The sequence below is a fragment of the Megalopta genalis genome, chromosome 3, assembly GCF_051020955.1.
Source record: "Megalopta genalis isolate 19385.01 chromosome 3, iyMegGena1_principal, whole genome shotgun sequence".
Lineage (NCBI taxonomy): Eukaryota > Metazoa > Arthropoda > Insecta > Hymenoptera > Halictidae > Megalopta > Megalopta genalis.
In genome coordinates this window covers 3,538,996-3,564,257 of record NC_135015.1, presented here as the reverse complement: position 1 = coordinate 3,564,257, position 25,262 = coordinate 3,538,996, and positions in this window count along the sequence as shown.

Here is a 25,262-nt window from a genome sequence, read left to right as displayed (position 1 = left end):
TAAACTTCATTCCAAGTGAAAAAAAATTTTTTATTTCATTGAACAAATCGGCAATTACTTAGTTGCCAACCCAATAGTTTCCGAACGATCCAAACGCAGCGAAGCTACTAAGACTACAAAGGGTTGCAACTTAAGAACCATTTTTGGCGGAAGAATTGATATTAAACAATGTAGGACGGCCAGGTACTGCAGCGATACGTTTCCCGAACATCGTTATTCGGAAGTTTCGCATATTCTCGTTGAAGAACCGTCGAAAACTGGTACATGAACTTGTTTCCGCGTACCAATCACGTAAAAGCTCTCCTCTATAGCGGCGACCATTTTTTTAAGTTGCGACGCTAGGCGACTGTAAACTTTCCAGTCCCCTACTAGATCGTCGCGCTATCAATATATCAATTATTCGATGCAGAAACGGACTGGTGAATAGAAAGGGCTGCGCGGAGAATAATCCGAATGTACTCGGAACTAGGACCAACTTCTCAAGAACAAACGCGTGGCTCGCGCAGCTTATGGCAACCGGGGGTTGGCGAGCAAGGGTTCAATAGAGAACCGATGAATAATATGTTTTCGCGTTCGGCTGAGTAACGCGATCGTTGTTGGCGAGGAACGGCATGATTCAACGAGTATGCTGGCGCGGATGATCCATCGTCGAGTCCTAAGCGATATTAATTAGCTCGTTTAGGAACGGGCCACGTGTACCAGAACCGGCGCACCGAGTTTTGAACGATGCGTGCTCCCTGGACGAAACCCAAAACTCGTATTGCTGAAAGAAAGTGCTAATAATACTTCCTCGTAAGTGGACTGCGGATCTTGTGCATTTCGCGACGGTTATGCACAGCTGGAAGATAAAAGTGTAGGAACATCGCAAGAAATCCTAACTACAGTTAGAGTACTTCCAATAAATTCTTGCACTCGCTTCAGTAACATCAAAAATTCTATAGAATCAGAGTAAATTGTTTGGCATTCTATAGCCCGAACTTTTTACACGGGTATAAACAAATTCGTGTAAATCGAAACCAGCAAACATTGACCTCCAGATATAAATTACCGATGAATTCACAATTCAAAAGGAAATGTTATTAGAACGAGCGGCGTAATAGTTGAAAATCGCGAAATCATTTTGAATACAAAGCAGAGTCAATAGAATGAAATACTTTTGCTACATTGCGGTTAAGTATGAAATTATGTTAAAGAACGTGATAAATCACAGTGCGTGATTTCAGAGTTACATTGGGCTATAAAGGACTAATGAACGAGTCATTGAAAAATCAGGAATGTACGATTCTGACGATTCTTACAACCTCGTTCCATTTCCCAGACCTCAACTAACACTCTAAATGTGTTAAAAGCGACAACAAATTTTCTAGTAACTCCTGTTTTTGCAGTCGACCCAGAAAATAAAGCGTTTGACTTACTCAAAAATGGACGATCGTGTCCAAAAGCTGACCGGCCAGAGGTAAGTCTAACCGAGTCGAATAACTGCGTGTCACGATTAGCTAGCCTAATCGAGACCCTGGCGCGTTTAACATTCGCTGGAAGAATCAATTAACATTCACGATTGCATATTGAACTTGATCCCGCTAATGGATTCGCGAGGCACAGCCAGTCGCGCAATGTTCGCGCGTCTCTCTCTCTCTTTCTCTCTCTCTCTCTCTTTGTGTGGTGTGTGTGTGTGTTAGCGGTCGAGAGGTGCGCCCATGGCATCGATTATCGATTTGGATGTAAATAGACGGGAATGATAAATTTATCGGCGCCAGGGACCACGAGCGGTCGCGCTCGGCGTTCTCCTAATTTTCCCGAGCTGCCACCGCCCTCGCAGGTTTCCCTGGCCGGGGATCCGACGGGACTCTGTCTCTCTCTCTCTCTCTCTCTCTCTCTCTCTCTCTCTCTCTCTCTCTCTCTCTGCCTGTCTCTGTCTCTCTCCTCTCTCTCTCTCTCTCTCTCTCTCTCTCTCTCTCTCTCTCTCTCTCTCTTTGGCCCGGGATTCGGCAGGAGCACCGGCCAGGACATCCGGTGAGCGTAAACAGCCAGGACCGTCTAAGCTCGTCGACGCCGCTCGTATCGATCAAACGCTCGTCGACGCGTGTTCGTCGATGCTGTTTTCCTTAGCGCGATGTCGCCACGCAGCCGAACGTTATTGCCTGTTTCGTGCGATTGTTTCTTTAACGGCGCTCCTTGAAGCTTTTTATAAAGCAATCGATAATACCGAGCGTATCGCTAACCGAACAACCGCGGTCCTTGAAACAGAAGTACATACTAGCGTGACTCGCTCTCCCCGGTATTCTTCGCAGAACTATCCAGCTGTCGTTGTTTCGCAATGCCAGAGGATCGAACGGTCAATTTATTTTCTGTGGCAATAATCGGTAACGATTGGTCGTTTCCAGTTTGATCTATACGGAAAATGCTGGATTCTGAAATATGCTGCATGATTTGAACGGTTCGATTTCGAATATCCTTCGCGGTTTCTTCCGATCAGAAATATCGAATATTGCCGACATCTGTGTGGAAGCATGTTAAACTAGCGGGTGACGCTGTACCGATCGAGTATTTTCTAAAGATCTGTAGTAATCAGAATTTTCTTCAGTTTCTTAGTCAGGATCGAGTATTCTCTATACCTCATTTGTATTAAAGCACATTCTATGATATACAAGCTACAAGTTCGTGCGATATGATTATTCAAATCATTATGAAACTACGGATCCTGTCTACGCATAGATTTAGGATCCGTACAGATATTGCATATTATGGGCTTTTCTGTCTCAGCTTTGGGGGACTCTAAAGCCTCCTTACCATTTTTGTCGCGCTCATCGTTACCGATAGTTCACGAAAAAATAGGCACGTTAGCAAGAAGCGAATATCCTATATAGTTCATTTCTACTACGAATGCTGAACATTATTTCGAGGGGCTAGGGTAGTCACGCGACTTTACAGATTCGGCAGGTCGGTATCTGCTGTACAGATTTCGTTACGTAAATGGTATTATCTGGAGATGTGTAGCTGCTTGATAAATGCGAGATGTAGCCACCGGCGTTTTCTATCGGGAATGAAAAAGAAACTCGATTCAAATAGAGATATTTTCCGGATCGAGAAATCCAGTGACAATTTCTTATAACTTTTGAACCATTGAAGGTATTGCAATGAAATTTTCACTAAAGGTATTTAAAACATAATCATTCTTAACTTTAGGTAATTAAATATTTTTTGCATTTGTTAAGCAATATTTTTTGAGATCCACGTGAAAGTGGATTATCTTAATATTTATGTTTCACATTGTATGTTTGATGTTATTAATTATTTTCACTACGAAATGATACGGGAGTATTTAATAATATCATTGGCAAGAAGAGTTCTCGTAAATGAGCCGTTTATTTTGAAAGTGGCATAAGTCACTTTGTTTTTAAGTCGATATATTTAAGGGTTTGCGTTTTAACACGTTTAAAAATATGGATGCTAACTTCGAGAAGATTTACTTGTACTTGTTATCTCAGGATACTGATATTTTTCTCAGTATAAATAATTTCGTATAAACATTAAAAAATCATAATTTTTCATTACGGTAAAGTGACTTAAGCCACTTTCAAAATAAATAGTTTAGAAAAATGACTGACATATATTAATTTTGTCCGACGTATTTTACTGAAGTGATGTTTTGAAAGGACAGTGATTTACTAAAATTGTTGAATAAATTACATATATGAGCCGTTTATTTTGAAAGTGGCATAAGTCACTTTTTTTTTCTTTTTTTTTTAACGAGAAGATACCGTTCAATTGTAATTAGTGTTACCATTAACTCGATTTTTTTGAAAAAGTGACTTATGCCGTATTGGAAATGGGTAGATAAATAAAAGTAAAACGCAGTGAATTAAACTTATCCCTTTTAGTTTATTAATTTGATGTACGAGGAAGGACCGTCTTTACTCTCCTGATTGCTCCAGGAGACTGAAGACTATTCACAAAGACGAAACCAAAAACGTCACCTAAAGACAAAGAGCACTCTGTTCTATATACATATGAAATCATTGTTTATCTAATGGTACTCTGGCGAGACTCTCGGCGTCGATTCGTTTTTGTAACTTATATGCTAGAAGGAAAAACTTCTGAGTATTCAAAAGAGAGAAAATAATCCAATATGCCGCTTTCAAAATAAACGGCTCAAATATTGAACATCGAAAAGCTCGTGTTGAACCTGTTTCGATGGTCGAAATGTCATTAAAAAAACATCCTTTCAACTTCAATTTCAATTTTGGGAATAGGGAGAAGTCACACGAGGCCAAATTAGGCGAATACGGTGGATGATTCAACACACAGAATCGATTTCGAGCTAAAAATTGACGAACAATGAGCGAGGTGTGCCTCGGTGCATTATCGTGCAACAGACACCAGGTCTCTGAATCACGACATTCGGGTCGAATACGACGGATTCTGGCCGTCAAACGCTTCAAAACTTCGAGATAATATGTTCCAGTAATTGTTTGGCCAGTTGGAACGAATTCCCTGTGAATAATTCCTTTGCTATCGAAGAATGTAATAAACACTGTCTTGATTTTTGATGAAACTTCCGTGCTCTTTGGCCGTAGTGAAAATCTTTCGACTTCCATTGTGCACTTTGACGCTTAGTTTCTGAATCGTACTGAAAGCACCATGTTTCGTCATCCGTAACAATTGATTTCAGGAAGTTTGGAACATTTCTGGCGGCTGCAACGACTTCTCTGGAATGATTGACACGCAACGATTTTTGGTCATATTTCAACATCGACAAGAAAGTTGTTTAGGGAGAATTGTTATAACTTTGCTATTTATTAACCGATTGAACCAAAATCGATACTACCGGAAAGAGGAATGTCACAGCTTCCAAACACCGGTCTAAAAACATAGATGACACTATTAGTTACCGAGATATGGTCCTATTCGTCGCACCGTGTACGACTGCCGGAGCACTAACCGCGAATTCAAATGATACACTCGCAAATGTGTACTGTGTTTAACCCTTTCGCTGCGGGCGGATTCTCCGTCGCGGTACTTCTGCTGAACAGAGCGCTGCGACATCACTGCACGCTACGCGACGGCGATCGTCAGTGGAAGTCGGTACTCCGCGGCGGTCGGCGGAGAACCTAAGCTGTTTGAATTGAATGAATTTTTCGAACGAAAAAATTTTTCTCCAAAGGGTATTTATAAATAAAGGGTATTCCAGGGTATTTTATAACGTCTTAGCATGCGCTCTTTAATTTACAGTATGAGAGGAAATAACATTATGCAATATAATGCATCTTATGGAAAGCCACTATAATGGTCCGTAGTACCTCAGTGGCACCAAATGGAAAGCCACTATAGTGGTCCGTAGTAGCGAAAGGGTTAATAAAATCTGCTGTAAGTTGAGCGATCCATCGCGTTCCCATTTAGAGTTGCACAGACGAAAATGTAAGTACGCGGGAGTTTTCCATTCTTGCGTTGCTACAAAGAATGCACTACTCGCGTTTGCATTTAGACACCGATGTTTATTTCCGAATTTCTGAAAACAGTGTCGCGCAAATATGGTCCACTCGCGCGTTCGTTTGAATTATTGGGTTGGCAACTAAGTAATTGCCGATTTCAGTTATAGGTGTCTCTCACTCCCATTTTTATGATATCCGTAAATGTTATATTATAAAATTATTATTATTATTATTATTATGTTATTTTTTATTATCCGTGAATGTTAGCAACTGGACAAATTGAATGCAACGGTCAAGGAAAAGCGACCAGAATTGGTCAATCGTAAAGGTGTCATTTTCCACCAGGACAATGCTAGGCCGCACACGTCTTTGTCCACACGGCAAAAATTGATGGATATTGGATGGGAATTGATGTTGCACCCACCATATAGCCCTGATCTCGCGCCATCGGATTACCACTTATTTCGATCCCTGGACAACTCCCTTCGTGGTAAAACTTTTAATGATGATGACGCTGTAAAATCTCACTTAACTCAGTTTTTGGCCGAAAAAGATCAGACTTTCTACGAGCATGGAATTTTCAAGTTGTCAGAGAGATGGCGAAAGGTCATCGAATAAAATGGAAAATATATTACAGATTAAACTTCATTCCAAGTAAAAAAAAATTTTTTATTTCATTGAACAAATCGGCAATTACTTAGTTGCCAACCCAATACATATCAATATGTAATTCGTGTGATAAATGGACCACCATTTACCAAATGTAAAGTTGTCAATCCAAGCTCAAGTTTAATTTGAACGATTTAGAAAACGATAAGGAAACAACGACGCTGGAAGGATGCACTCACTTGGCTGAAAGTATGATTCCGATATGTCAGAATTCTCATTTGTAACTGTTGCAATAGAGATGTAGTGATATGTGTAATTTATATGTACTGCACTGGGTATGGCCTTAGCTATTATATTGAGCATATTAGAAAGACAGTATTCGTATTCGTATTCTTAATGGGTGACATACCGCAGGTGAATCACAATCGCTTGGGGTTTGTAAGCTTTCATCGGGGGATATCGTTGCACGAAGACGTTTCATCCGCTGATGGAAGCGTAATTTTAATACTTTAAGTCAGAACTCGCGACGAGATTTTGTTCGAAAATTGTTGAAATCGGAATTCCACCGATCGGAAGTCACGCAGGGGCATGTGAGCGAGTACGGTGGGTAGCATCCCCGTGGTACCCGAGGCGCTTGTAAATCCTTAGGCTGCTTTAATATCGAAGTGTGCAGTTCACAAGTAGAAAATTTAGATTCCAAAAAGACTAAACGACTGGACTTCGGTTGTAGAAATATCCGTTTTGTAGTTATTGCGGAGATATTTGCAATATTCGACCAGAATGGTGTCAATGTCACGAGCAAGACGACACAAGATGGCCGCCGCTAACAGTTTTTCGTAAATGTCGAGAGATGTAGAGCTCGAATCGAAAATTCACAACCGAAGTCGCCGAGATAACACGTTGAATGCCACGGGGGTCACCGGTGACCGGCACTTAACTTGGCAGTGACGCCATGGGGGCCACCGGTGACCGGCGCGCCTAAATTGATAGAAATATATATAATTAAAAACAAATGTCGATATCTAAAATTTTGTATTATTACCATCGTCAATTCAAACAGTGACCCCTGTTGCAATTAACGTGTCAAACATGGTTATACACTGTAACTTATCTATTGCAGATAATATTTCAACATTATATGTATCACGTAAAAGAAAATTCATCGTGGCGCCACGGACAATTTCTGTAAAACCGGCGTGGCATTCAACGTGTTATTGTAAGTTTGTTAAATTTCATTTCCACCATTTTCGCAAATATTGCACTCGTGTACCGGATAGCTTGGCACTCCTGTGCTGGTCTTAGGTTCCCTATTTCGTTCCATCACACTTTTTATGTCCTCATAATCAGTAGTCAGACGTTTCAGATTCATTATTATCATCTGTCGTGGGATTATCATCTGCCGAGGGATACGTTTTTATTAATAACTGCGTGCGACTTAGTTAACAATTGCGAGCGTCTTAGTTTAGGATTGTTAAACCCTTGCCGTACTCTTTAATGAGTCTAACTCTTAATGAAGATTTCTAGTAGCAACCTGTTAAGTACGATGTGTCGTTCTGTTCTTTCAAGTTCGTCTAAAATTCTGTTCTTTTCTCCACAATATTTAAACATTCAAAGAACCGCAGGCACATAATAAATACAAATTTTCTTCTCCTTCTGAGAAATTATTATAATCGAGAAACTTCTAGTCGCCATAACTGTAAAAAAGACAAATTTTCTTCTCCTTCTGAGAAATTATTATAATCGAGAAACTTTTCTAGTCACCATAACTAAAAAAAAAAATGATACGGCAAAGGGTTAAGATCGCTTAGGGACTTCCGACCCACGGGAGCGCCCATGGGGGTGCGGAGGGTAGCGTCCCCGAGGTACCCGAGTCGCTAACTTTGCAAATATGTCGAATATTATTGCGTTAGCTTCATTTTTTCGCGTTTCGTTCTTGACTCCGACGCAGCTTTCTGCTGTGGCTTTCTGCGAGGCTCCAGACTTGTGCGAGCATTGTACGCGTCGCGTCACCCTCGAGACAATGCCTTCTGCTCTGACTCGCTCTTGTTTCTCAGTTTGGAAGAATCAGAGCCTCCTGCTCTGACTCATTTTGGTCCCCGTGGATCGGAGACTTTTTTGATCCACTTTTGGTCCGCAATAATTACTCGGCATATGCGTGCGTGTGGGTGTGCGCTAGCTACCTAGTGAGTGATCGAGCGTCGTTGTTAGAAAGGGAGCCATAACGAATACCGGCTTCGTTCTGACTCACTCTCTGTTGAAGCAAGAAGTAATTTCTTGAGTCTTGGAAAGCCTCCACATCCTGAAGTGCAGGGTTTCCATATACCTGAGAGTACACAGGTATAAAAACATGCGTCATCGCCCAGGGGCCTCTCAGGTTCTTCCGTACTCTCGTACTGTGCGCTTGTTCACCGTGTCTCCTTCACTTCTTTCTTAAATATAGTTATTTACGTGTGTCTCATTCTACACCCTTTTATTTCAAATAACCCCCTCTTACTACAACTAAAGTAGTAACCTCCTCGCGCGGCGAGACCCTGGCCTCGGTTCAGAAAACGCTGCGAATTGCAATGAGTTTTGAGCCGAGAATGATACCGAGCTAATAGCTGCAAACTTTATATTGTAAAATAGGGAATAAAGCTGTAACAATTGTATTGTATGATTTTTAAATAAAGTGTGAGGATTTATACATACTTAGAATTCCTCCGATCGGCGGTTCTTCAGGGGATCGCCCACGGGAGGGGCTCGTAGGAAATCGCGACCTGCAGAAAGGTTCTATCTAACTAGGAAACAAATTTCCTCTCAAAGGACGGCCGGGCAATCCCTTGGTCACTGTACTCGTCAAAATGTTCTACAATTTCTACGTAATAAAAAAAAATGATGCACTGAATGTTCACTCACTATGGGAGAAGGGAGCTGCGTCAGAGTCCTGGAACAGAAAGAAAAGCACAGAAATATTAAAATACGTCCAACATCGTTCATTGAATTATACATTTCCGCAAACTATTCCATGTAATTTGCATATTCATGAAGATTATACTTACATCCCTTCCTCCTCGACGAAGCCCGACCCGCTGACTCTCGATCTCAGCCATTCACGTAGCCTCCGGACCTGCAATAATAGCAAGAAATTCGATTAAATTTAATTGCTACGCAATCTGCGACACGGCATGCACGGATATTAGCAACGAAATATGCGACAGAATTTTCCTGGAAAATCTAACCTGATACCGTATTATGCTTTCGAAATCCTCGTGACGTATAGCAGCGCCGAGTTATTTAGAGCGGTATACGGAGTGTTCCAAAATTATGGTACTTCCGGGAAATAAGGGGTTGCTGAGGTCATTTGAAATAACTTTTTCCTTAGCGAAAATACAATCCGTGGCTTCGTTTATGAGTTATCAACGAAAAACAATGACCAATCAGAGGCGAGCACGACTGGCGCAAAACGACCGAGCCAATGAGAAGATAAAGTCCAGTTCTGCTTATTGGCTCGGCCGGCTCGCGCCGGCTGATCTCGCCGCTCATTGAGCGCTGTTTTTCGTTAATAACTCGTAAACAAAAAGCCGTGGATTGCATTTTCGCTAAAGAAAAAGCTATTTCGAATGACCTCAGGAATGCCTCATTTCCTGGAAGTACCATAATTTTGGGACACCCTGTATAATTACTGAACATCTCAACGATATGTAATACACCAAAAATACAATTTTTCGAACACCAAGAGGTTAAAATGACCAACTGAAAATAACGCTAATACAGTGTCTATATGAGCCGTTTATTTTGAAAGTGGCATAAGTCACTTTACCGTAATGAAAAGTGGTGATTTTTTTAATGTTTATACAAAATTATTTATACTGAGAAAAATATCTGTATCCTGAGATAACAAATACAAGTAAATCTTCTCGAAAGTTAGGATCCATATTTTTAAACGTGTTAAAACGCAAACCCTTAAATATATATGCCACAAAGTGACTTATGCCACTTTCAAAATAAACGGCTCATATATAATTTAGGTCATACATTACCGACGGAGGAAAGCAGTCGGTAATTTCAGCGCCATCTGAGAAGAAAATATCTTTGGTCTAACTGTCAAACGATTTTACCATCGGCTAAAATTTGTATCGACCATCAGTAATCAGTTCAATAGTTTAGGCATTTTGCCGTTGCATAGATTGACGCTATTCGAACGTTTGAAAAGAGTGGAAAAATCGCATCGGATTTTACATTGCCTTTTTTTTATCAGGAAGTGATACGAATCTTCTCCATGCGAGAAGCGATCATAGGTGCAATGTTAGAGATCTCTCTTTTATGGGTTTTCCAATTATAAAAGTGAAAGGAAATTCGATGTTATATCGAATAAAAGAGAGAATAAAATTAATAACACCTATTGTTAACTCGGAGATAACAAAAAGAAACTAATCACTCTCGACGAGATTTAAATTTGCGTTCCTTTAAAGAAGAAATTCGGGTAATTATCCGGCATTGACATAGAGTATGCTGAATTATTCAACTTTTACGGTATGAAGCCGCGAGACACCGGAGACTTTCTACACTAAAAAGTTTAAAATCGAGAGGATCCATCAGCCAATTTGTGTTTCGCAACGGGTGTCGGGTTTAACACACGCGTTCGCTCGGTGTTTACTGGACACGGTGCACACGGGTGAGAGTAAATACAGGAAAGCACAGGTGAAACATGTACACGGGGGAGTTCTTCCGCTTTTAGCAATCGTAAAGCGCAGGTGCAGCTCGTTGCACAATGAACAATGCACGGAACGCCTCGCACGATTGCCGTTCCGGTAACGGTCGAATTCGACAAATTTCATGCGACTGCAACGACCGGGGGAAAAAAAAGTAAAAGTGTGGCGGAGACACGCAGCTCCGTTAAAGCACATGCAACGTCTTCGACTCGTGTGAAACAAACTTTCTTTCAAGAATTTAAGGGTTTTATGCAGTTGGCACAACTTTTGATCGAGAAAGTTTCGACAAAAAATAGTTCAGCATCAATTTCCTCTGTTTATATCCTTTATTTATATATTATTATATTTATATTATATTATTACATAATATGTGATATAATATAATATATAATATATAATATAATATAATATAAATAAAGGATAAAAACAGAGGAAATTGATGCTGAACTATTTTTTGTCGAAATTTTCTCAATCAAAAGTTGTGCCAACTACATAAAACCCTTAAATACTTGAAAGGAAGTTTGTTTCACACGAGTCGAAGACGTTGCATATAATATAATATAATATAATATAATATAATATAATATAATATAATATAATATAATATAATATAATATAATATAATATAATATAATATAATACAATAATATATATATTATATATTATTATATATATATTTATATTATATTATATATTATTATATTTAGCCTGTTGATATAGTCTTTTTAATGACTGGGGTGACTCTAAGAGTAATTCGACAATTCTCTTTTAAATAATAATAGCAAAAGGGTCACGTTATATTCCGACTAATTCGTTGGATCATGGATAAAAATAGTGCCGTTTTGAAGAAAGTCTCAATTATTGATCTTCGATTTTAAAAGTATTATTGAAAACTGTTGGTGCGCGTAAACTGTTAAGATAGCTTCTGGACATTGACATTACCAAAATACTCTTTAACAAATTGTGTTTCATAATCTCATATTTCATAGAAATAGATTTATCGCGGAAGCAAAAAATTATCGTGTAAATCAATACTCGATTGCAAAGTAACTATGCAAGTTTCCTTGATCAATTCGGGGGGTGGGGGACAACCTGTAGCTTGTTTTCTTTTCAGCTCAAGTTCACTACCGACTCAGCATCCGAAAAATCTCAAATCAATATAATTAATGGAGCCGAAACATCGATGTTAAAGTTTGCCACAGATGAACTGAATCAAAAACTGGCGAAGAACCGTGTCATCCACAAATGACCGAGAAAGCAACGGCCGTGACTAGGACAGGAAGGAACCGAGGTACATTTAGCGAAATAATGACAAACTTGTCGAGCGCTTCGCTTCCGCGGCGAGAGAAAACATTTTTGCACGGCTCGCATTTGTTGTGACCCTCTCGCTTATAAATATTCAACGCCACGGGTTGCTGAACCCCCGGCTAATTGCAATGCGTTGACGACTAGGACACGGTGTATATTAAATCGCGCGGGACAATCACGAGACATTTGAATACCAATCGCGCGATTTGATCGACTCGGCCGCGGGAACTCGGAAATCGTCGTTGAATTCGGAATCCTGGGAGGCTTTTTTCCTTCGGGGGAGGGTCGAAGGAACGGAAGACATAGAGAGAGAGAGAGAGGGAGAGAGAGAGAGAGAGAGAGAGAGAGAGAAAGAGAGAGAGAGCGCGCGGGAGAGAGAAAGAAAGCGGAAGAGAAAGAGAGCGAGCGGGAGAGAGAAAGAAAGCGGGAGAGAGAGAGAGCGAGCGGGAGAGAGAAAGAAAGCGGGAGAGAGAGAGAGAAAGCGAGAGAGAGAGAGGGAGCGGGAGAGAGAGAGAAAGCGGGAGAGAAAGAGAAAGCGGGAGAGAGAGAGAGCGGGTGAGAGAAAGAAAGCGGGGGAGAAAGAGAGAAAGCGGGAGAGAGAGAGAGAGAGAGCGGGAGAGAGAAAGAAAGCGGGAGAGAGAGAGAAAGCGGGAGAGAGAGAGAAAGCGGGAGAGAGAGAGAGAGAGAGAACGAGAGAGCGAACAGGAACACGCACGACGAACGTTATTTCCCATGAAGCCATCGAAGCGCGGACGGGGAACCGATCGCGCGTGCAAAGTTTAAATTTCGTGAACTCGATAGCTCGATCTTAGGCAGGGAACGCGTGCATCGTCGGCCACGTGGACCATATGGTTCGCGTGCCCCCAGCATGGAAGTAATAGGTCATCATTACACAAAGAAGACCCTGATCAACGATGTTGGACACGGTTTACACTTATCGACGACGCTGCGTCGCACTGTGCTACTTTTCTCCAAAATGTTGCCTAAAATGCAATCTAATAAACTTTTCGAGATACAGATAACTTAAGTATAAATTTACTAGAATTCGAAATCCATTTTGTGTGTGTGTTCGTGGAGTATTAAGACCATTTCAAAACATCCTTTTTTCATTTGAAACATATTAATATGTCACTTTTGATGAAAATTTCTTTAATAAATGTCTTTACCTTCTGATTATAAAAATATAATAGTATGTTTCTTTAATATTTGAAACCTAATCCTCTTTTTCGCACTATTGCTTTGTTTCGTATAACACGGATTCGAATAACACGGCATTTTTTAGGAACGTAACAATCGTGTTATGCAAGGTTTTTAAAAGGGAATAACTTTTTGCATGCTAAAAACTTCGTCGAAATCGATTGATGTTGCTAAGAGTTACAAATTTATTTAATTCAGACGTCGCACTATAGTAAATTCTCTCTAACTGACGTTCAGATTGTGCACAAAAATGGACAATTTACCGATTGCCAACAATTAGAAAAATCTCCTCTTTTATTATCTATTATATCTCCTCTTTCCAAATTGTCCATTTTTGTGCACAATCTGAGCGTCAATTAGAGAGAATTTATAGCGACACATGTACTGAAAGTACACACCAAATGTGAATGAAATCGGTCAAGTAGATTTTGAGATATCATAGCAACCGATTAAAAAAGCAGTTTCACAAAAGTGCGTTTAAAGTATTTTTTATATCATTTCGATAAAAAAATCATACTTACAGCTAATCCGTCAGCTCATGAGGAGCCTGAATTTCTTCTTTATTTTTACTTTAAAAAAATTGAAAAACAAAGCTGAAACTTACATTTATATTCTCTTACAAAGACTAAATCTTTTATTTAGTAATCATCACCTGTAAACAAAATTCTCAAACTTTACCTACTTTTTAATGCCTCGGGGTAGTGCTCCTCCTTCAGAGTCTAACTGTTTACCCCGAGGCTCGGCGGAGCGTTAAATGCCGAATTTTTTATTCCGAGTGTAACTCGAGGACATGGTATGCCCAATAGACTTATCTCTTGTTTCTCACGTGTCTTTCTCGTCTCAAGAGTTCTTGACACTGCACTGTAATCACTCGCTTCGGATTACATTTGTCTGATTGCAATGTGGGTTTAGTGTATCCCGTGTTCTAAATCACACTCGGCGAAACTATTAAGCATGTAATTGTAAAACACATTTTCTACGTTTCTTTATCACATACAGAATCATTAAGTAGTATGCATTAAGAAAGTATGCGTTTTCTTGACAGGAAACTCAATATTTATTAAACAGTCAAGGGGTTAAGCACAACGTTTACGAACTATTGTACGAAAGATAAATAAAATTACGAAATGTAATGAACGTTTCAGCGGCTGCCTTGACGAGGCTCGTTGCCCAGCTTATCGATTTTTTGTTCGCATGTGCATCCGAAGCCCCGTCATTGACAGCGAGAAGACACGTGCCCATCGATCGCGTGTTAATCCGGAAGCGAGCACCGGAAGAAACGTCTTCAAAGGATTCCCAGGTCCGTTTCCCGCTGTAGAATCGCGCATTGACAACGCTCTTTCCAATAGTCTCAGAGCGGAGCGTGAGGAATTGGATAAATGACGGTAGCTGGGGCCTCTTTCGCACGACTGCCAAGGGGAAAAGTTGTTCGAGGGCGGTTCATTATGTTCACGGAACATAAAGTCGACGTGTGAAACCCGCTTGACGAAGCTGGCAGGTTCCTTCGTCTTCGCAGGTGTCTCCCAGCGAACGAGCGAACGGTGCCAAGCAATTTCCTCACCCCGTGGCGAGCCATGGTTTTATGTTAATCGACTTTATGGCCCGGCGAGGGTGAAATTTAGTTAACCGCACAGTTAACGTCTGCGTAATTGCGCTACTTGAGAAAAACGTTGACCGCTTGCTCGGTCTTCTCGCGTTCTCGCAATAATTGTCTTTTCACTCGTAGCCCTCGAAATGACGCTGTCCAAATCGCTGTACGGTTCTCTTACATTATCGTGCTCGACCCAGCACTTGGAACGAAAAAATATCCGGTACGCGAGAATTTACATGGTGGCGCTTCCGACTCGACGTAAATTTCACTGTGCGTTACTGATAGTCGTTCACTGTCGCGCCGCGCCGCTCCGAAACGGTGAGCAAACAGGGGGTCGGTAATTACGGAACAGAAGCGAGCGAATGATACAAGAGCAATATAGCGGGGAAGAGGGATAGTTGGTAGAATGTAATGGCGTTATCTGATGTGGCTTTCGTTCCGGTAAATTTAATCCAGTCGCCCGCTCCGGGCCGTTTTGAGCCGCTCCGGGCTGCGGTAATATGTACGCGGGCGTAAAGCGTTATTACGGATTTGCATATTGCAGATATACCCGCGGACTGCTTCCCTTCTGCGAGAGGACCCCGCACGTTAATTCAACTTCCTCTCGCGTCCCCACGTACGTGCTCGCGTACCGGCGCCGTTCCTCTCGCGTTCGCCAGCTCGTTCGACGCGATTAAACGATACCTTCCTCGATCCGGCTGAATGGGAAGCCTTGCACGTGCTGCTCATTGTTTCCGTTTGCCTCGTCGCACAGCGCGGCCGTCAATGGACAAAATTCAAAAAAGTCACTGAATGTTCAAAAAAAAAGATTCAGCAGGAGATCAATTTCAAGGGAGTTCGCCGAGCGAATATTAGGAGCACGTTAGTTTACTCCGCAGCTTGTTTGCATTGCCTTATGAACAGAAGGGCATTTTACGATGCAATCTTCGTAGAAAATGATGGACAGGGGTTTTATATGATTGTAATTGATCCATATATAGCACTTTTGTAATGCTTATATGCAATATAATAATTAACGCGAAATTAAATAATTAAGTTCGATTTATTTTCGTACACTTTAACCCGAGAAAGATAACCTACGTCGCAGAGGCGCCTGCGAAGACTGTTGATTTTTGTTAATTTTTCATAGAGGTCTAGTGATTTAAGTTTAAAATTACTTAAAATATAAAAAAATATAATATAAATGCATTTTATTTTTACAATAATGCCAAACCTTGAAAATGACTAGATTAACTTAAATAAATATCCATTGTTAGTATAAAATTGACGCCTTAGAAAAGCATGCGCCTCTGAAGCGTATGGTTATCTTTTACGTACGTTGTCATATGGTTATCTTTCTAGGGTTAAATAAGGATTTAAAAGAGAACGACTCCAAATATCCTGGGATTCTTATTCGGACATGTTGGAATTTGTAATTGTTTATTTGCTAATAATACAATACAAATATAATGCAGTGATTAAAAAAGCACCTAGCGGATATAAAATGTATAATACGTGTATGTGTGACACAAAATGTACTTTATGTGAAGAAGAGTAACTGTATGTGAAGTCGCGGAGATACTGTCTGACTGATCGTCTTCTAGGCTGATGAACGCCTCTGTAGTTCTCTGGGAAGTGTCTCGCACTGGAACGTGCAGTCCTTTTATACTATTCCTTTAGGTAAATTCCAGGTAAATGAGAGTCCTAATGTATACGCGTTTCCCCGAGAATCTCGGGCTTGTACCTGCATTTATGAAGCTCGGACTTGTACCTGTATTTATTGCCTCTATATAGACATGTGTGTGCGTGTGCGTGTGCGTGCGTGCGTGTGTGTGTGTGTGGGTGTGTGTGTGTGTGCGTGTGTGCGTGTGTGTGTGTGTGTGTGAGTATCGTTGTATATACCAACAATAATAATTAAGTTCGATTTATTTTCGTACACATTAAATAAGGATTTAAAAGAGAACGACTCCAAATATCCTGGGATTCTTATTTAGACATATTCGCGTCAAATAGTATTTATTAGGTAGTCATTTTGATACTAAAAAGTTACGGTTTCCGGAGTTACTTAACGAAATACGTAGCCATAGCCAGTCACTAGCTTCGTAAGGTTTTAAGCTTTTTTACAGAAACAAAAGATTTGATTATTCAATGAAAAATAAACAAAAATTTTTTTATACAGGTCGATGCATCGTTGTATTTTCTTTGACGAAAATTATGAAGGCGTTTTTGGTCGAAAATTGATTAGCTTAGTAGTTATGATTTCTATCCCTTTGGGACTTCGCGACCGATTCGGTGATCGTGCAGTTGCGCCGACTCGATTAGCAACAGTTCCTTGATAAAACTGTTCCCGTATAACATTTATCATCTTCTGATCCGAAGTACGGTGATTTCTCCCCAATTCGCGCTCAGATTGCGCACACAAATGGACAATTTGGGAAGAGGGGATACGATTATTCGAGCTTTGCGGCTCGTATTTATAGTTACTATACTATATTATAGTTATATACTATATACTATATACTATATACTATATACTATATACAATATACTATATACTATATACTATATACTATATACTATATACTATATACTATATACTATATACTATATACTATATACTATATACTATATACTATATACTATATACTATATACTATATACTATATACTATATACTATATACTATATACTATATACTATATACTATATACTATATACTATATACTATATACTATATACTATATACTATATACTATATACTATATACTATATACTATATACTATATACTATATACTATATACTATACTATTATAGTTATATACTATATACTATATACTATACTATTATAGTTATATACTATATACTATATATAGTTATTATACTATTTATAGTCACGATTGCCAACAAGTATGAAAACGGAAGGCAAGGTTCCGTTAATTGTATTTCCTCTTCCCAATTTGTCCATTTTTGTGCGCAATCTGAGTGTGAATTAGGAAGAAATTACTGCAATCGGAAGGCTTCGACGTTCCTTCTCTTAACGAAGGCTTCCTCGAATATGTCAAGCTCATCAACGAAACGATCACGTTCATCCATGCGTGTTCAACATGTTCGCAGCGGAAGCAACAGTAATTTTCCACGATCGCATTGATTTCATGCCGATCAATGTGGTCGTCTCAAAGGAATGAAATCGTATCAATTATTCGGGCGATAAAAGCGCACAATAGAAGATCGCCAATCTTGTTTCGTGATATCTTATATTGGGAACTCAAGTCGACTGGTGTGTGCATATCGTTTCGAGGCTTTTACACCACGTTGGTAAGAAGATCGCACGGTTCTTGATGAAACTCGCTATTCCAATTAACAAGTTAGTTTATTTCAATATCCATTATGGCGTTGGATGTATGTAGTTCAACGCATTAAAGAATGTGGGTACAAAATTGCTACGGCATCGATTACCCGCCACAATTCAAAAATACAAAAAAAAATTAAATTAAGGTTATTAGTTCCAACCTGAAATTTGCAATGATATAAAACAAAATAGCGGGAATTCTTAATACTTCCATGGAGCACGTGATATGTTCTCACTATTTCAATGCCTGCATTTTATTTAGATGTACCAGTTTTTAAAAGAAAACAATTTGAAAAAGTGTCCCAAAAATGGGACATTAGCGGATGTTAGCGAAAGGAGCATCGAAGAAGATAGCAACAATGATGACACAGTCCCAACAATAATTGTTAGAATGCTTCGGGGCAAACAGCGTGAGAAAGAGAGGAGACATTAAATCTTGAAAATTTAACATCGACATTAGGGTAATGGAGCCGGTTACTGTGGGGCGAAAAATAGCTGTGTCTTTGATTTTATTTCGGGCATAATTAACTTTATATTTACCGAATAATAGGTATTACATTTCTTTTAATCAAAAAATTTTGTTTACAAAATGAAAGAATAACAAAATTTAACGTGTTATTTGATAAATGAGCCGTTTATTTTGAAAGTGGCATAAGTCACTTTTTTTTTTTTAATGAAATAATACCGTTCAATTGTAATTAGTGTTACCATTAACTCAATTTTTTTGAAAAAGTGACTTATGCCACTTTCAAAATAAACGGCTCAAATATTCTATACGTGTTATTTATCATACTATCTTCGAATACAGCGCTTGACACGAACGTGATTTCACTACTTCATTCATGATAGCGTCAGAGCAGCGCTCAAGAGGACAGACTGTGTTAATGCTTGCTCTAGATTTAGAGCAAGACTAGTGCAAAGACTATACACTCTGGTCATGGTCAGTCTGAACTGTTCCATGATGACGTAATTTTATTGTTTCCGCGTTCAAGGAAACTTACTCGATACATCAAGCCTGATTCGATAACGGAGAATCATAGCTCCGTATCATTATCTTTATTGTCGATTGATTTAACCTTCGATACATTCTCGAATAGAGATGGGAATTAGTCGATAATATTCGACTTTGGCGTGAAAATTCACCGAAAACGGAACATTTCACAGTGATCCGGAAAACAATAATTTGAGATCACAATTCGATTCTTCAACTTTCATATGTGAATAAATTTTCTTTTCTTATGTATTGAGAATTCCGTAAAACTTTCAAATCCAGAATATTAACAATCTAATATAACTCTGTGATTAGATACAGCGTTAATACAGGAAAAAACAATATCAAAAGCACTTTTTAGCCCACGCAGAAAGAATGATAGGTTTTTAACAATTTCAACTTTAATAAAACCTATATAAAAGAATGTTTAAAAATGTTTGAAGTAGGACTTTTTTTATATGAAACCTTAGATTGTAGTTTACAGGCGCATGTATATTTGATTGTAGTTTTATGAAGCATTTTTGGAAGTGAACGTTATTTTATGTTTTCCTAAAATTTTTTCAAATTCAAAAGAAACAACGATTTTTCCGACATTTCCGATGATCTAGCAAAGAAATGTTTCCAACAAAAGTTGTTTAGTATTCACTTTTATATATATATATATATTAAAAGTGATGAACGTATGTTTATATATACAGGGTGTCCCACAATTATTTTAACAGCCGAAAATGAGGGGTAGCTGAGGTCATTTGAAGTAACTTTTTCCTTTGCGAAAATGCAATCCGCGGCTTTGTTTACGAGTTATTAACGAAAAACACTGGCCAATGAGAGGTGACGGTGCGAGAGAGAGGGTCCGCGAGAGAGTCCGCAGCACGAGGCTTTGACAGAAGGTCGGGACGGACTCGAGCCGCGTTCGAAGTATTGAACAAGTCACGAAGCGAGAACTTTCCGGATTTTTTTAACTACATAACAGTGATATTTTGAAGAAAAACGCTGTTCACCTTTACTTTAGAACGTCTGAAGAATATTTACTAATTTTTCGGACCCGAAATAATATGAAGTTTAACCGTGACAGCTGTTTTAATTTTCTGGTGTGCATGACACCTCGTGTACTTTAGAACGTCTGAAGAATATTTACTAATTTTTCGGACCCGAAATAATATGAAGTTTAACCGTGACAGCTGTTTTAATTTTCTGGTGTGCATGACACCTCGTGTATACCATATGAAATTTTTATGCAAGGTGTACAGTGAAGATTAACGAATGATTTGCAAAGCTGATTTAATAATAAATAAGGGACGTAAAGGATTTGTTTATTAGAGAGATATGAAAAATATTATCAGTAAGAAACTCACCCATTTAGTTGAGGATGCATTTGCTGGCTGAAATTCATGATGTCGAAGGGCACTGACCTTGTACAACGTACAGCTGATCTTTCACTGCACTGTCACTAAACACTGATCACTTAATTAATCACTGATAATCCGAATCACTTGTGGATATTTAAGAAAGATCACTGAGACTCGTTCGCGGATAATCGTTTATTCGACGCGTTCGTTCGGAAGTCGACGTTTCACTGCCAAAAAATCGAGGCCTCGACCGTGGGCCCTTGTCGTTCGTCTTTCGGCCGTCCGAGGAAATAACAGCCGATACTATTTTCTTCGAAGCGCAGGGTACCGCCAAATGAAATAAACAAGATATGCCGAGACGTAAACTGTGTCCGACCCGCTGTCACCCTGCGCTCTTAGAACGTAATTAATGGCCGTGCGAAGAAAATGGTATCGAGTGTCATTTCCTCGGACGGCCGAACGAAGAACAACAAGGACCCACAGTCAAGGCCTGAATTTTTCGGCAGTGAAACGTCGACTTCCGAACGAACGCGTCGAATAAACGATTATCCGCGAACGAGTCTCAGTGATCTTTCTTAAATATCCACAAGTGATTCGGATTATCAGTGATTAAATAACTGATCAGTGTTTGGTGACAGTGCAGTGTAAGTGAACTTCGCAAATAACCATACCAGAGGTTCCACCGACAGTATCCCTCGAATGTTGCGGTCATCGACCTGGGATCAGCTGTTCGTTGTACGAGGTCAGTACGTACGAGTCAGCAAATGCATCCTCAACTAAATGGGTGAGTTTCTTATCGATAATATTTTTCATATTTCTCTAAAAAACAAATCCTTTACGTACCTTAACGCGATTATTTATTATTAAATCAGCTTTGCGAATCGTTCGTTGAATTCTGTTCGTACACGGAATTATTTAAATTAAAATATCATTTACGAACTTTGTTAATCTTCACTGTACACCTTGCATAAAAATTTCATATGGTACACATAAGGAGTCATGCACACCAGAAAATTAAAACGACTGTCACGGTTAAACTACATATTATTTCGAGTCCGAAAAATTAGTGAATATTCTTCAGACGTTCTAAAGTAAAGGTGAACAGCGTTTTTCTTAAAAATATCACTGTTATGTAGTTAAAAAAATCCGGAAAGTTCTCGCTTTGTGACTTGTTCAATACTTCGAACGCGGCTCGAGTCCGTCCCGACCTTCTGTCAAAGCCTCGTGCTGCGGACTCTCTCGCGGACCCTCTCTCTCGCACCGTCACCTCTCATTGGCCAGTGTTTTTCGTTAATAACTCGTAAACAAAGCCGCGGATTGCATTTTCGCAAAGGAAAAAGTTACTTCAAATGACCTCAGCTACCCCTCATTTTCGGCTGTTAAAATAATTGTGGGACACCCTGTATATATATATATATATATATTAGAATATAAAAACTTGCAGAAAAAATTCTTTTCATAAAAAATGCTGGTGATTTCGATCTTTTAATATATTGGGTTGGCAACTAAGTAATTGCCAATTTCAGTTATAGATGACTCTCACTCCCATTTTTATGTTATCCGTAAATGTTATATTATAAAATTATTATTATTATTATTATTATTATTATTATTATTATTATTATTATTATTATTATTATGTTATTTTTTATTATCCGTGAATATTAGCAACTGGACAAATTGAATGCAGCGGTCAAGGTAAAGCGACCAGAATTGGTCAATCGTAAAGGTGTCATTTTCCAGCAGGACAATGCTAGGCCGCACACATCTTTGTCCACTCGGTAATAATTGATGGATATTGCTTGGGAATTGATGTTACACCCACCATATAGCCCTAATCTCGCACCATCGGATTACCACTTATTTCGATCCCTGGACAACTCCCTTCGTGGTAAAACTTTTAATGACGATGACGCTGTAAAATCTCACTTAACTCATTTTTTGGCCGAAAAGGATCAGACTTTCTACGAGCGTGGAATTTTTAAGTTGTTAAGATGGGAAAAGGTCATCGAACAAAATGGAAAATACATTACAGATTAAACTTCATTCCAAGTAAAAAAAAATTTTTTATTTCATTGGACAAATCGGCAATTACTTAGTTGCCAACCTATATACTGAAACCTTAAATCTTGAAACAACGCTAAAATAATTTAAGCGACAGAAAGCGAATTTCCAGACCACTGTGGCATTGTTTCAATCAGATTAATGCTCTAAATTTATTTCGAAACACAAATTGTATTGTTCACGTTTATAGAATTTTCATGAACACTTTTGCAAGGATTGTGTTGCCTGCGTATTAAAGTCCTTTTCTCTCGTGGAAAGCAAAGAATTTACAACTAGACAACTTCTGAGCTCAAATACGGACAACGGACTCTTTCGGGCTCGATTGTGTAACGATGAGGCGCGCGCCAGCAAGTAGAATTAATTTATTCAATGGGGCGCCATCGATACAGGAAACATCGCGTCACGCGGCGAACAATCGACGTATCCGTTCATGTTCATCTCCCTTGGATCGTGCACCTTTCGAAGCGCATTGTGGGCAACCGCTGGCCCGTGGAAGTCCGCCGGTGGTCCACGAAGAAGGGGTTGGTAACCCTAAAACAGTGTCCTTGACAGATGGTCGAGATCGAGCGACATCGATCGGCAGTTTCGATCTGTTCGGATCTCGCGGCTCCACGCCACGGGTGGAGACGATTGCGATCGCTGGAAACGCTGCCAGATGACAATCGACGGGTGAATATCGAAGGGGTAACTGTCGAGCAGCTGTGATCACGTTGTTCTCTATTTTTGTCCGTGCATTCGATATTCTTTTAGCGTATTCTTGATCGATTCTGTTGTTCAGTCGCGTGCCGATCTGCGGGTTTCGTACAAGTAAGAAACTATCGATTGCCGTTGACTGAACTGTAATCTTGATAAGGTCGAGGGCTTTATTTGCGGCCGCATGCCCATTGTTAACGTCATCAGTTTGCCCGTTCGGTTTATTAAAAACTGAACACCAACATTCGATACCACATGAAGTAACATGAAATTCTTTGATAAAGCCAGTCTGGGCAGTTGTGGTTTACAATACTCAGTATCTTATGAATTGTTCTGTAGTTTGTGAATTGTAGGTCTATCATCGTGCGTCTACAACGATTGAAATTTTATCTCAGATCACGTAAATTCGAAAAAGATATCAGTTAAGGCGAGAGATAAAAACCGTCGAAGTCATTTATTTGATAACAACGGTGTATCGAACCGTGAATCCACGTAAAGAGCATACTATTTATGTATTAGGTCATTTATTGTTTCGTCACTACCTATGGAAAGGAAACCTTGTCTTTTGTTCATCCGGCTTAACAAATTTGCAATTAACTTAAGTTCCTAAGTTTTATTCTTTTGTTAAGGAAATGTACATTACGTTTATAAATAGACATCAACGTAGACCGTATCAGCTATGAGAGTAAAACTTCAGCTCGAGAATTGATGTCGTCCGATAATATTGTATATGAGCCGTTTATTTTTTTTGAAAGTGGCATAAGTCACTTTACCGTAATGAAAAGTGGTGATTTTTTAATATTGTTACGGCGACTTGTCCAAATCAAGTCGCTGTAATGTGAAACTGCCCTGTTGTGAGCAACTCCTTAAAGAAAAATAGAAGAGAGGAGTTGCCACGGAGGTGTTTTATCAACGGACAATCGAGGAGTCGGGGTCAGACCGTCGAGCGATCAACACCATCTAATTCAAAGATCTCTAACATAATCGAATTTAGTTGTATTATAGTTTATGTACTCTATTGTAAATAAAATGCCGCGACGCGGGAGAAGTGCAGTAATTCGCAACAATATTTATACGAAATTATTTATACTGAGAAAAATATCAGTATCCCGAGATAACAAGTACAAGTAAATCTTCTCGAAAGTTAGCATCCATATTTTTAAACGTGTTGAAACGCAAACCCTTAAATATATCGACTTAAAAACAAAGTGACTTATGCCACTTTCAAAATAAACGGCTCATATGTCACTGAATAATAGATGGCACCAAGCAGTAACATTCTCAACTGACAGGAAAAAGGATGATTATATTAAGTCTATCGAAAAGTTCTGTCCGATAGTGTCACTTCAAGTTTCAATCCATATGCATATGATGATTTGAGACATATATGACTATCTCTCTTTATCATTGCATTTGAAACAAAGATGTCTCATGTCATTATTAAGTGAGACGCGATCGTGAAAACATGGCTACCGATGATAATGCCAGACCACATGCTGCTTTGGCGACTCGTCAGAAAATCGCAGAGCTAGGCTGGGAAATTCTGTCGCATCGACCATACTCTCCAGACCTAGCACCCTCCGATTATCACTTGTTTCTCTCTTTGCAAAACTTTTTACAGAAAAAAAATTCAAAACTGAAGCTGATGTCAACCAAGCACTGGTTGAGTTCTTCGCCTCTAAAAATAAATCATTTCTTAAAAATGTCATTTACAAGTTGTCATCACGCTGGCAAGAAGTCATAAGTAACGATGGAAAGTATAGTCTACAATAAATATTATTAAATGTATGAAAATTGTGTTATATTTCAATTCAAAAACGGACAGAACTTTCCGGTAGACCTAATATTTACTTTAAACGACCAAAGGCAAACGACGACAGACGTTTCCAGTCGCCATCAATGCGCACAATACAAATTAGTGGTGGCATGTCCTGGGGATCCATTGCAGCTTGCACGTGGACCGAAAATGTAGGCGAATGGACCGCTCGTTAAGAAGCACCCCTGCGAAG